Source organism: Nyctereutes procyonoides, unplaced genomic scaffold (assembly GCF_905146905.1).
Source record: "Nyctereutes procyonoides isolate TBG_1078 unplaced genomic scaffold, NYPRO_anot_genome, whole genome shotgun sequence".
Taxonomy (NCBI): Eukaryota; Metazoa; Chordata; class Mammalia; order Carnivora; family Canidae; genus Nyctereutes; species Nyctereutes procyonoides.
The window spans coordinates 48,026,285-48,039,787 of record NW_026575052.1 but is presented as its reverse complement, the minus strand read 5'-3'; the positions used below and the strand labels follow the sequence as shown (position 1 = coordinate 48,039,787).

The 13,503-nt window shown below is 46.9% G+C and overlaps 1 long non-coding RNA gene and 1 pseudogene across 1 annotated transcript in view; one reads left to right on the top strand and one right to left on the bottom strand.

The window, feature by feature from the left end:
- Positions 1 to 403: 403 nt before the first annotated feature.
- Positions 404 to 901, bottom strand: LOC129514101 (translationally-controlled tumor protein-like; annotated as a pseudogene).
- A 5,700-nt stretch (positions 902 to 6,601) lies between these two features.
- The window catches only part of LOC129514195 (uncharacterized), a 37,453-nt gene continuing 30,551 nt past the window's right edge, over positions 6,602 to 13,503 (top strand). Inside the window, exons 1-2 of the long non-coding RNA XR_008665357.1 lie at positions 6,602 to 6,717; positions 7,161 to 7,401. This is a non-coding gene — a long non-coding RNA (uncharacterized LOC129514195). The remainder of the gene's footprint in view (positions 6,718 to 7,160; positions 7,402 to 13,503) is intronic.

Here is a 13,503-nt window from a genome sequence, read left to right as displayed (position 1 = left end):
TATTTATTTATTCATGAAAGACAGAGAGAGAGAGAGGAGAGAGAGAGAGAGAGAGAGAGAGAGAGAGAGGCAGAGACACAGGGAGAAGCAGGCTCCATGCAGGGAGCCTGACGTGGGACTCGATCCCGGGACTCCAGGATCATGCCCTGGACCAAAGGCAGGCACTCAACCACTGAGCCACCCAGGGATCCCCCCCTTTTTCTTTAAGTTTAAATGATTTTATTTTCACACAACCTACATGACATTTTTCCCTTAAAAACAATGTCTCTAATCCAAATAAATCAAAGTCAAACTAAATGAAGAGTTTGAGAGGACATCACCCATTAGTCTAAGTCCTGGTGATGTGCATGAAAAGCAGCAGCAGTTATGCCAACAGGGGATAGATCTAAAGTAATAGCCACATTTACTCACATTTTTCCATTTCTAAACCATCCTTAAAGAAAGTCGTATCAGGGGTTACACCATCCTCACAGTAGTCCAGCAGAGCAACCATGCCATCTGGGTTTGTGTTCCCATCAACAAACAGCTGGTCGTTTTCGCAAATAGTAAGGATATTCTTGATTTGTTCTGCAGCCTGGGTCTCTGTTTTTCAAGTTTGCCTTTGGTTGAGTTCGTGTTGTCTTTGCTGTGCTTCTTATAGGCTTCTTAACGTGAAGCTGGTGTCCTGCAAGTGATAGTTCCTAACAGTATCAACACCAGTGACTGCTTCTGGTACCCTCGCTCTCAGGTCTTTAGTGGAGGCGTTGCCACAAATGAGTAAGTCAGCAGTGTTACCCTCCATCCTTCTGACCAGCTTCTCCTCCACCTCCAGGGGCACCTCCGGGAGCCCATCCCCGAGCTCCTGAATCTTCATGTCTGAGGACTTATCATCATGGTGGATGAGATTGAAAAACAGGATCATAACAGCAGGTGGAGGGTGGAGACAGATGAGGATGGCTCTAGGTGAACAGGAGCCCAAGGCCTGGAGGGAGTGGTCCAGCCTGGGCAGTACCCCAGCGGGGTAGGGGGGCAGGTAGGGAACAGGCAGAAAAGGAGAGTTCTTTCTATCTTGCAAAACAAACTCCATGCCCTTAGACAACAGATTCCCAGTGCTCCCTCCCCGCAGCCCCTGGCAAACACCATTCTGCTTTCTGTCTCTATGATTTTGACTATTGTATGTGTCACCTATGAATGGAAACATACAGTAGTTGTCCTTTTGTGACTGCCTGATTTCACTTAGCACAACGTCCTGAACTTTCATCCATGTTGTGACATGTGTCAACATTTCCTTCCTCTTTAAGGATGAATACTATTCCATTGTACGTATAAACCATATTGTGTTTTTCCATTGAGCCATTGATGGACACTTGGGTTGCTTCCATGTTCTGGCTGCTGTGAATAACGCTATGATGAACATTAGGTGCTCTTTTCAAGATTGTTTTGACTGATTTGTGGGGTTTTTTAAAAAAGATTTTATGTATTTATTTGAGAGAGAGAGCACAAGTCGGGGGGAGGGCTAGTGGGAGAAGCAGACCCCCACAGAGCAGGAAGCCCAATGCGGGGCTCGATACCAGGACCCCAGGATCATGACTTCAGCCAAAGGCAGATGTTTACCCGACTGAGCCACCCAAGTGCCCCGACCTATTTGTATTTTAAATGGTGGGATATTTTAAGAACCCAAGAAAGCCAGTGAGAGCTATTTTAGGTAGAAACAGGCTTAGCGTCCCCTGCATCAAACCATGTTGCCTGCCAACAGGACTGCCCTCAGATACACATTTTATCTAGTATCATGTATTTTGCATTTCATCACTGAAAATGATAAAAAGCTGTACCCAGTAGGGAGAGAATATATAAACACTGAAATTCCCAAGCCAGTTGACCATGGGAATTTTGACAATGGTGATTTATCAGACAGTGACTTTGGGAGGTGACAGGATGCAGCAGGAACAAACAGGTGGTTTTGGCATCAAACCCGGCAAACATCTTTCCCCACGTGGGTTTTAAACACCTTCCTGACCTGAGTTTCAGGGTTCTTATTGATTCCCATTTACCCCTGAGCTCTCCTGTGTCTTCAACTCTTAGTTACTCCCCATTCAGCACTGCAACATGCTCAAACCTTTAACAAAACAAAACGGCAAGATAAAAGCACAACCACTCCTTTGAGCCCTGTCTCCCTTTGCCTCCCAGCCTCTCTCTCTCTTCCCCCTGGAAGCCTGTCTTCCCCCATCTACTTTCACATCCCACTCCAATTCACTCCTAAACCCATTGTGCTCTGGCTTCTGCCCCAAGCTCTTCTTCCGAGTTTTATTTATTTATTTATTTATTTATTTATTTATTTATTTATTTATTTATATAATTAAAATTTTTTTTATTTATTCATGAGCGATACACAGAGAGAGAGTCAGAGACACAGGCAGAGGGAGAAGCAGGCTCCATGCAGGGAGCCCGATACGAGACTCGATCCTGGGACCCCAGGATCACGTCCTGAGATGCAGGCCGGTGCTCACCCACTGAGCCACCTAGGATTCCCCTTCTTCTAGGTTCTAATGTGACCTTGCTGGGCCTCCTGGTCTGAGCTCGTGATAGGTCTGAGTCTCATCTCCAATTTAAGGCAGCAAGAGCACTGCACCCTGAGAAGTCCTGGCATGCAGCTTCAGAGGCAATCCCTAGAACACCAAGAATATATATATAGTGACTGCCTGATTTCACTTAGCACAGTGTCCTCAACTTTCATCCATGTTGTGACATATGTCAACATTTCCTTCCTCTTTAAGGCTGAATACTATTCCATTGTATGTATAAACCATATTGCGTTTCTCCATTGGGCCATTGATGGACATTTGGGTTGCTTCTACCGTCTGGCTGTTGTGAATAATGCTATGATGAACATTGGGGTATAAATATGACCATATGTGTGTGTGTGTGTGTGTGTATTTTCCCCATTAAGGTATATGGTAACCCAGGTAAGGTGTATGATCTATGGAACTGCATCCTTACTAATGCAGAAACAAGAACAACATTTGCAAAACATCTTCCAGACAGTGGAGCCTCAAGGTCAGGGGATCAACTCTATCATCCAACACACCTGGAGTGACCCTCCCAGCTCTGCCATTTGCTATCTGGGAGACCTTGGGCAAGTTCCTTCAATTCTCTCTGCCTCCTCACCTCGCCTCAAAAATGGCCATGGCAATAGCAGGCACCACAAGGAACTATTAGAAGAAGTGAGCAAGACCATGTGTGTCAGGTGCTAAGTGCAGTTCATGGCCCATAGGAAGCATTTCATAAGGAATAGCTCTCATGACTACTTTTTATCTAAGCCCATCTCAATTTTCACACCCCTAAGATGGGAATGAACAAATGTGGTAAGACTAAGGGTTTGTTACAAAATTCTCTAGAGAGTCATTGGTTTCCTGAGTGATCAGAAACATTTCAGGGGCACCTGTGTGGCTCAGTCGGTTGAGCATCCGACTCTTGATCTCCCCTCAGGTCCTGATCTTGGGGTTGTGAGTTCAGGCCCTCTGCATTGGGTTCCATGCTGGGTGTGGAGCCTGCTTAAGAGGGAGAGAGAGAGAGAAGAAAGAAAGAAAACAAAGAAAGAAACAAAGAAAGAATAGAGGCCTTTAAAAAGGACAGTGTGAGAAACTACAGGGAGAAACATTGCAGAGGGGCCAGAGAGAGAAGCAGAATCCTCAAATGAGAATGAACATTTCCTAGATGTTGGGAGATAAACCAGCAGGCACAAGAGTAGGACGAAAATCTGCCTCTGTGGTTGGCATCGGAGAAGATGAATGATCTCTGTTGTACAAGTACAAACACAGACTAGATGGGGAAACAGCCACTGGAAAAGCCATCAGAACTAAAACTAGATAGTAGGCAATGGCCACCAGAGGAGGCATCTACTGTGATCAATTAAAACTGGAGACCTCATTTTAAAGTAAGTAGAGATGTTCCAAGAACAGATGTTGCAGAGTACATGAATCCAGGTATGTGAGTCTAACAAAATGGCTGAAGTGCAGGCAGAAATGGGAGGACATTGACGTAAAATTGGCACATGTTGGTCCACCAAGAAAGGCCAAGGACAGCTGAGCAAAGAGTCTGGGCCTGTGCTGTCCGAAGGGGCAGCAATAGCCTCGGCGGCTCCAGCACTTGAAATGTAGCTGGTAGAAATTGAGAAATGTGTTAAGTGTAAATACACACAGATTTCAAAGACTAAGTACCCAAAAAAGAAAGAACATAAAATATATTAACAATTTTTAAAATATTGATCACACATTGAAACGGTAACAGCTCAGATGCTGAGTTAAGCAAAATAGACTAAAATTAATTTTACTGTGTTTCATTTTCTTTTTAAATGTGGCTTCTAGGGATGCCTTGGTGGCTTAGTTGGTTAAGTGTCTGCCTTCAGCTCAGGTCATGATCCTGGGGTCCTGGGATTGAGCTGTGCATCAGGCTTCCTGCTCCGCAGGGAGCCTCCTTCTCCCTTTCTCCCTGCTTATGCTTGCTCTCTCTCTCAAATAAATAAAATCTTGAATTACATAAAAAATATATGCGGCTTCTATAAAATGTAAAATCACACACATTCTTGTGAGTGGTATTCAACATATGGAAGCTATGGGTTTTTTTTTAACTTAAATTCAATTAGCCCACATACGGGACATCATTAGTTTCAGATGTAGAGTTCAGTAATTCATCAGTTGCAGGTAACACCCAGTGCTTGTAAGATATGTATTTTTGTTGTTGTATAATTCCAAAGACCTGGGAGTTTACTCTATGTCAGTATCATTATGTATTTAAGGCAATATTGAAGATGCCTTCACAGCCCACCAAATGGGAGAGGAAAATCTGCCCACCTTTTAGAGCAGCCATTCTCAACTGGGGCAGTTTTGCCTCCCGGGGCCATCTGGAGACACGTTTGTGCATCAAAACCTGATAGTGAAAGGGAATATAAGGGAAGGGAGAAGAAATGTGTGGGAAATGTCAGAAAGGGAGACAGAACATAAAGACTCCTAACTCTGGGAAAGGAACTAGGGGTGGTGGAAGAGGAGGAGGGCGGGGGGTGGGGGTGAATGGGTGACGAGCACTGAGGGGGGCACTTGACGGGATGAGCACTGGGTGTTATTCTGTATGTTGGTAAATTGAACACCAATAAAAAATAAATTTATTATTAAAAAAAAAAACCTGGAGAGATAAAGCGGCTACTGGTATCTAGAAGATAGAGGCCAAGGAGAACGCTAGACATCCTACAGCCGGCAGCATCCCCACCCCCATGACAAGGATCGGGCCCAAATAGCAATAGTGCCCTCAGGTGAGTAGCCCTGAGTTAGAGGTTCTTGGTTATCTACAGACTTTGATTAATCATCAAGCCTCAGAAATGTGTGGGACAAAGAGAACGGCAGATGTCCTCCAGGTGCTGTGGGTGGCCGGCCCTCCAACCCCACGCCCAGCAGCAGCACCACCCAGGAAGTTATTAGAAACACACAATCTGAGGCCCCACCCCACTCCCCACTGAATCAGAATCTCAAAGTGGAGCCCCCAGATCTGTGGCTTAACAAGTAGGCCCTCCGGGTGGTCGTAATACACTCTCAGGTCTGAAAAGCCTGCTTGGCTGACCGCGTCCCCCGGTGACCTCCTCCTGCACGTTCCAGGCCTGAGCGGCAGGTGGCAGCAGACCTGACAACGGTATCGCAAGGCCTGCGAAGAGCCGAGCCGGGGCTCGCTTGCGGCAGGTCAGCAGGTGACAGCTGGCGCCCGTGCGCCGCCTCACACTCAGGAGTGCCAGCTTTCTAATTTCGGGAAAGTCGGAGAGAAAAGCGTGGTTTGAACGCATTCAGAGTCCCTTCTTAGTCCCATGGTGCTTCCAGGGCTCTGAAATTGTTCAGTTCTAACTTGCGTTACTAAAGCATATTCTCCGACAGAGAATTCGGTGAGCAATCTGGTTCGGACTATTTTTTAAAAACACCTCGCACCCTACAAAATCCCAAATTGGTGACAATACGTCATTTCTGCTATCCCCGGGGGCTTCTCGGGCCAGGCACTTGACACCGCACACCTGAGTGACTCCCCCATCTACACGTGCACCCCAGTGCACCCCAGTGCACCCCACCTGGTGAATGACCAGCCTCGCAGGCTTTCCTGGGTCTTTTGTGAGGCAGATTAAATTAGTTCGGCAAACCTCGTTCAGAAGGGCGAGCCCGCGACCGGCAGATAATTTCCCATCCGAGCCACAAGGGGGCACCCTCCGCCCTGCCATGGGCGTGCGTCCGAGCCCAAAGATGACCCTGAAGGGGAAGGTCGCTCGAGGGCAGATCCTGAAGGAATGGGGAGGGAGCTGTTACTGTTTTGGTAAAGTGGCTCAGTGGTGTGACTTTTGAGTGGGACCTCCGCCCTGGACTCTAAAGCCGGGTTCTTCAAGGTGTGGCCCCCCGTCTGGCAGCCAGAGCATCACCTGGGAGCTGTTAGGAAAGCAAGTTATTGGGCTCCTTCCCAGGCCTGCTGAGTCAGAAGCTGGGGCGGGGGTGGGGGTGGGGGGGGGGCACCCACCGGACCCACCGATGATTTCTGCTTTAACGTGCATTTTCTCTTTTATCCGCCCCCCCCCCCCCCAGGTGACTGCGATGCTGGCTCAAGCTTGAGAACCACTGCCTCCGTGGAGCATCTTCCTGGGCACCCTGAGCACCGGCTGGGATGCAGACCCACGTTGCTATCTGATCTCATCAGGCTTCTGCCAAGAGGCTAAATGTAAGAGCCTGCATTCCTAACGCCTGACATGTCCTTCGGGTCACTTACCCGAGAACACCCGAGGACACTGAGGTCAGTCTTTCTGTGGGAATGTGTCAGTCAGTCCCTGGGCGATACAGAGGAGGGCCAAGTGCCAGCCCTCAGGAGCTTCCAATCACGAGTAGACGGCGGGATTGCCACAGAGATCCAAAGACCAAGGAGGCTCCAACTGGGGTGCCTCTGGCTCCACGTGGAAGCAGAATGGAAGCACACACATTAGGACACCACCCCCCACCGCCATCCTGCCTTGCTTTTCTATTCTCTCACGCCCAGATGCTCCCCCTCCTCTTTTCCTCCCTGCTCACCACCTGCCCTGGGTTTGCTCTAGTTTTTCTCTTTCATGGCCCCTAATCTTCTACATCGTTTGTCCTATTTCCCTCCACCTCATTCTGGTTTTGTTTTAGGTCACAGAAGTCCCAGGGATAGATTCAGCAAGGACAGAGCCCCCAGAAGGCAGAGGAAAGGATAGAACAGAGTGGACGTGGACAGACGTCGGTTCAGGATGAAGCCTGAGAACACCCGAGCGCACCTGACCATCCTGGCCCCTGCCCTGTGCTGTGCAGGCCCGGGGACACGCTGCGCTGGGGGCCGCAGAGTGTGGCAGAGGCTCTCGGGGGCAATTGGACGTGAGCTAAGCCTTGGAAGGTGAGGGGGCTCCGGGTGAGCAGAGGGGGAGGAGGGGCCCTGCCGGCCACAGCAGGAAGGAGCTGGAGTGTGAGGGGGCATGGTAGCCTGTGGGGGATGGAGGATATGATGCAGAGTCGTGGGAAGTGAGGCTGGATGGGTCCCCAGATGGAGGAGGTGACAGATAAAGTTGGAGCCAGTTCCTGAGCAGAGGAGAAGTGTGCGTAAGAAGGAATTATATTGGTACTAAGAAGGCATCATGTCCTGCGGGAGTCACGATGAAAATGCCTGTAGTGTGAAGCAAGTTAGGGATGAAGCAGGAGGGCCAGGAGGGGCTGTGGGGAGCTAAAGCACCTGCCCATTCTAGAGTGGGGAATTACCGGGGACAGGCGTCACAACTCTGGACTTCTTTCTCATGAGAGACACACAGAGAGAGGCAGAGAGAGAGAAGCAGGCTCCATGCAAGGAGCCCAACTCGGGACTCGATCCAGGGTCTCCAGGATCATGCCCCGGGCTGAAGGCAACACTAAACTGCTGAGCCACCCGGGCTGCCTGAGACTTGATTTTTTTTTTAATTGAGGTATCATTGACACAGTTACATTAGTTTCAGGTGTACAACATGGTGATTCGAGGAGTCTGTACACGGTGCTGTGCTCCCCATGAGCGTAGCTCCCATCTGTCACCTTACAGTGCTATTACCACCCCACTGACTGTATTCCCTGTGTTGTGCCTTTCATCCCCATGGCCTATTTATTCTATAACGGGAAGCCTGTACCTTCTCCTCCCCATCACCCGTTTTGCTCACCACTCCCAGCCTCTTAACCTCTGGCAACCATCAGTTTGTTTTCTGTATTCTGGGTCTATTTCTGCTTCTTTTCATTGTTGTTCATCAGTTTTGTTTGGTAGATCCCACAGAAACATAAAATCATGTGGTATTCATCTGTATCTGACTTATTTCACTTAGCATTAACTTCTCTAGCTCTATATTGTTGCAAATGGCAAGATCTTGTTCTTTTTTATGGCTGAGTAATATTCCAGTGTCTATACATATCACATATTCTTTATTCATTGCATCCATTGATGAACACTGGGGTTGCTAACATAGCTTGACTATTGCTGTAGTAAAAAAGGGTGCATATATGTTTTCAGATTAACATTTTAATTTTCCTTGGGTGAATACCCAGTAGTGGAATTACTGGGTAGTATAGTATTTGATATTTTGATATTATTTTCCACGGTGGCTGCACCAATTTACATTACCACCAAGAGTGCACAGGGTTCATTTTTCTCCACATTCTCACCAACATATACCTCTTATTTTTTTCAGTATTAGCCATTCTGGCTGGTAAGAGGTGATAATTCATTGTGGCTTTGATTGGCATTTTTCTTTTTTTTTCTTTTTTTTTAAATTTATTTATGATAATCACAGAGAGAGAGAGAGAGAGAGAGAGGCAGAGACACAGGCAGAGGGAGAAGCAGGCTCCATGCACCGGGAGCCCGACGTGGGATTCAATCCCGGGTCTCCAGGATCGCGCCCTGGGCCAAAGGCAGGCGCTAAACTGCTGCACCACCCAGGGATCGTGATTGGCATTTTTCTGATGATGAGAGATGTTGAGCACTTTTTCAGGCACCTATTGGACATCTGGATGTCTTCTTGGCAAAATTTTTATTTATGTTCTCTGCCCATTTTTAATCAGATTATTTCTTCATTTTAAAATATGATAGCTGGGATCCCTGGGTGGCACAGCGGTTTAGCACCTGCCTTTGGCCCGGGGCGCGACTATCATTAATAAATAAAAAAATTTAAAAAAAAATAAAATATGATAGCTAATTAAAATTTTTAAAATCTGGGCCTTTGGTCAAGTTGGATTTGGATTTTTAAAAATTTTTAACTTGGGATCCCTGGGTGGCGCAGCGGTTTGGCGCCTGCCTTTGGCCCAGGGCGCGATCCTGGAGACCTGGGATCGAATCCCACGTCGGGCTCCCGGTGCATGGAGCCTGCTTCTCCCTCTGCCTGTGTCTCTGCCTCTCTCTCTCTCACTGTGTGCCTATCATAAATAAATAAATAAATAAATAAATAAATAAATAAATAAATAAATAAATAAATAAAATTTTAACTTAAAGGTTTTAATCCTTTTTTAAAACAAGTTTTTATTTACTTATGTAATCTCTATACCCAATATGGGGATCAAACTCACAACCCCCAGATTAAGGGTTGCACACTCTTCCAACTGAGCCAGCCAGGCACCCCTCTGACCTGTATTTTTTTTTAATCTGGCATAGGGATTTGTACCATACTTTCAAAATACTACAGCTATTTTATCTTCTTAGTTTCCTTCCTCTTTTCTCTTAAAGCTACTTATTATGAACAACAACAAAATAAGTATAACATTCACTGAACATCAACAGTGTACTTTAAAATTCTTCACTTAAATTACCCCATTTGATCCTCACACAGCCCTCCCTGTAAGATTAGCTACTCCTATTTTACAGATGAGAGAAGTAAGGCTCTAAGAGGTAAAATAGCTTGCCCCAGATTACACAGTAAGTAGAGAAGCTGGATGCCAGCCCAGGTGGTCAGATTCTGACTCATGCCTTTAGCTTGTGTGTAATATCCTTTCCTGTATAGTTTCTCGCTTCCAAGCATAAGTGATATTCATGAGGTTGTGTTTACCTTCTCGCACTAAAATATCAGTGTGCTTTTTCCTTGCCCATGCCTTGGGTGTGGAATATGTCTGTTCTGGTTGGTTTCACAAATATTTACTGAGTGCTTATGATGAGCCATGCAGTGGGCTGGGCACCAGTCATCCACCTTCATGAAACCATTTTATTTAATTTAGTTATTTTTGAAATTTTACTTAGTTTTTAAGTAAACTCTACCTCCAATGTAGGGCTCGGATTCACGACCCACCCCGAGATCTAGAGTCGTGTGCTCTACTAACTGAGCCAGCCAGGCGCCCCCATGAAACTGTTTTAATAGGAAATGCTGACAGAAGCACAAAATCTCAGTGTAATATGGGATGTCATGTTGAAATAAAGGCATCTCCAGGATGTGGTGAGATCACACTCTGGACTCCTGCATGTGGGGGAAGGCATACATCAGGGATGACTTCCTGTGAGAAAGACCATGGGGGTTGAGTGTCAAAGAACTCTGAGGCACAGCAGGGTTCAAGAGGCAGGCATTGGAAGAGCCAGAGGGTGTAGGGAAGATCAGGAGAGTTGTGACCAGGCATCAGGAGGAGTTGGGGACCTTTGGGTTAGTGCTACCTGAGAGGGCTGATGGAAAGGCCAGTGCCAGAGGAGGCTGAGGGGCAGACCCCACAGAAAGAATAAAGACTGATTTGTAAGTGAACGGATGAGATGAATCAACTGAAAGGCTGGAAGAGGGCATCATGTGAGTTCACCCTGGCACATGGAAGGACTGGCCACCTCTTCCTGGTGTGGTACCACAACCAGGTTGCTTAGTCTCTGTGATCCTTAGTTTCCTTGTATAAAGTGAAGTCTGTGACTCACACAGTTTGGCAAGTATTGCATGAGATGCCATGCCAGGACTAGGCCAGCGCCTGGCCAGTGCAATCACTAAGACCATATGAGTTATTATCACTGGAGGCACTTGGGAAATGTTTGTTGAATGAATGAATGAATGAATGAGAGCAATGGTTTAAGCTGCCCCAGTGATAGCAACAGGAGTTGGGAGATGAGTGCAGGAGCTTCAGCTTGAGACTGGCCCATGATTCTACTTGTCTTTTGAGGACCGGAGAATAAGGGCTACATTCATTTGAGACCTATACAGATGTCAGCTCTATCATAAAGTCCAAATGAAGCTATCTAGTCCCCCTGAGCAGCAGCCTGCCTCCACACGCAAACCTGACCACAGAGCCTTCAGTTGAATCAGCTGTAATTTGGTGCTGAGGCTGCTGATTTTTTTCCCCCAGAGGCGTTGTCTGCACTCAGGTGAATCTAACATTCCTGCAGGTTTCGTCACTCCATCCAGGTGCTCACAGCCCTGCCAACTGAACGCTCTCTCCTGAGCAGCTGCAGCAGTCTGGCACCTGGCGCCCATCTGGTGGAAATAAGCATCCGCTTGGGAGGCATGACAGCCTTGTTGGCTCCCGCATGATTGATGGCCACGGCTGCTGCCCCTGTGTCCCTCGCTTCCAAATAACACAGAGGGGGACAGTTTCCCAGCCAGTTGGGTAGCTCCAGGTGGCCACGTTCACCTTGGGGATTCCCAGGAAGAGAGAGGAAAACCCGTAAAATGATGACAATCAGGCATTCCGTATCTATAGTCATTTTTGCTTCAGAATCTCGATGGCTGGAGCACATGGGAGCTTTTCTCCAGGGATTCTGTGCTGGTAGCTGTGTGCCTTGATTTTTCAGGTGGTGATGAGGGCACTGGGAGGAAGGGACCTGAAAAGTGGAAGCCTGGCTTACTTTTTCTGAATGAAATAATTTCTGTGACCATGGGTCCCCAACTTACCTGTGTGCCAGACTCCTCAATGGGGTGGGAGACACACAGGGCTGCAAGTTCTGGAAGGGTAGGTGTGTGACCAGACCCAGACACCTGTATCTTTATTCAGGTCCTTAGGACTTTTCACAATGTGGTCTGCAGATCACCTGAATCCAATCACCTATTTCAAAATGCAGGTTCTTGGGTACCTGGTTGACACAGTCAGTTAAGCATCCAACTCTTGGTTTTGGCTCAGGTCATGATCTCAGGGTCATGAGGTTGAGCCCCACCACCAGCTGTGTGCTCAACAGGGATTCTGCTTAAGATTCTTTTCCTCTGCTCCCCCCTACTCACATGTGCTCTCTCTAAAATAAATCTTTAAAATATAAAATACAAATGCAGGTTCCTTGGGCTCACCCCAAGACTCATAAAATAGACAGCTCTGGATATTGAATCCATAAGGGGTTTTGTTTGTTTGTTCTAAGATTTTATTATTAGAGTGAGCACGAGATGAGGAGGGGCAGAGGCAGAGGGAGAGGGAGAAGCAGGAGCAGGCTCCCCACTGAGCAGGTGGGGCTCCATCCCAGGACCTTGGGATCATGACCTGAGCCGAAGGCAGACTCTTAACTGACTGAGCCACTCAGGCGCCCCAAAGCCTTAAGTTTTTCAATTTGAAGTCTAATTGACATTCAACATAGTGTTAGTTTCATGACTCCACATTTGTACACCTTAGGAAATGATCACCACAGTAAGCCTAGTTACTATCTGTCTCCATACCTAGTTACAAAAACATTTTTTCTTGTGATGGGAACTTTTAAGATTTACTTTCTTAGTATCTTCAAATTTGCAATACAGTATTGACCATAGTCCCCATGAGGTATGTGACATCCCATTGCTTATTTTATAACTGGAAGTCTCTGCCTCTTGTCTCCGCACACCCATTTCACCCACCCCCATCTGCCCTCCCCTCTGGCAACCACCCATCTGTTCTCTGTATCTATGAGTTTTGTTTTTGTTTTGTTTTGTTCATTTGTTTTGTTTTGTTTAGATTCCACATATAAGTGAGATCATACAGTACTTGTCTTTCTGTCTGATGTATTTCACCCATGGATGGCTTCATTTTTAACAAGTGACTTTAACCTCCCGTCTTGAACACATTTACATTTGAGAACCACTGCATAAATGATTCTGACACATCATGACACTTGCAAAGCCACTGCCCCACAGCAATTAAACTTACATTTCTATCTTGCAGGCCCTAGATTTTTTTTTCCCCTGACTCAACTAGACTTCCCTCTGCAACGAAGAGCAGTGTTGGCCAATAGAACACAAAGGAGCAAAGAAAGTTGAAAAGTGATGTAACCCGAAGCCACGTTGAGTCTGAGGCCAAGAAACTGTGATGGAAAAACACTAGGGCTCCTCACCTTGATTGTGACAAAGCTTTGGAGGGTGAAATGGAATGTGTGAACCTTCTGAAAACTGTCGACACTATAGCTCTTTAGCAAATGGGCTAGTTGTAGTTAGCAACTTCCTCCTGGCAACAAGAAGCTGCTTCTAGTCTTAGGTGCCTTTTGACTCCTCATGGCAATCTTGGGGCAGGATGGTGTGAGCAGAGAGACTGGGAGCTTGGCTCCCAAAGGTCAGGCGCCTTAGCCTGCAATACCTGACCTCAG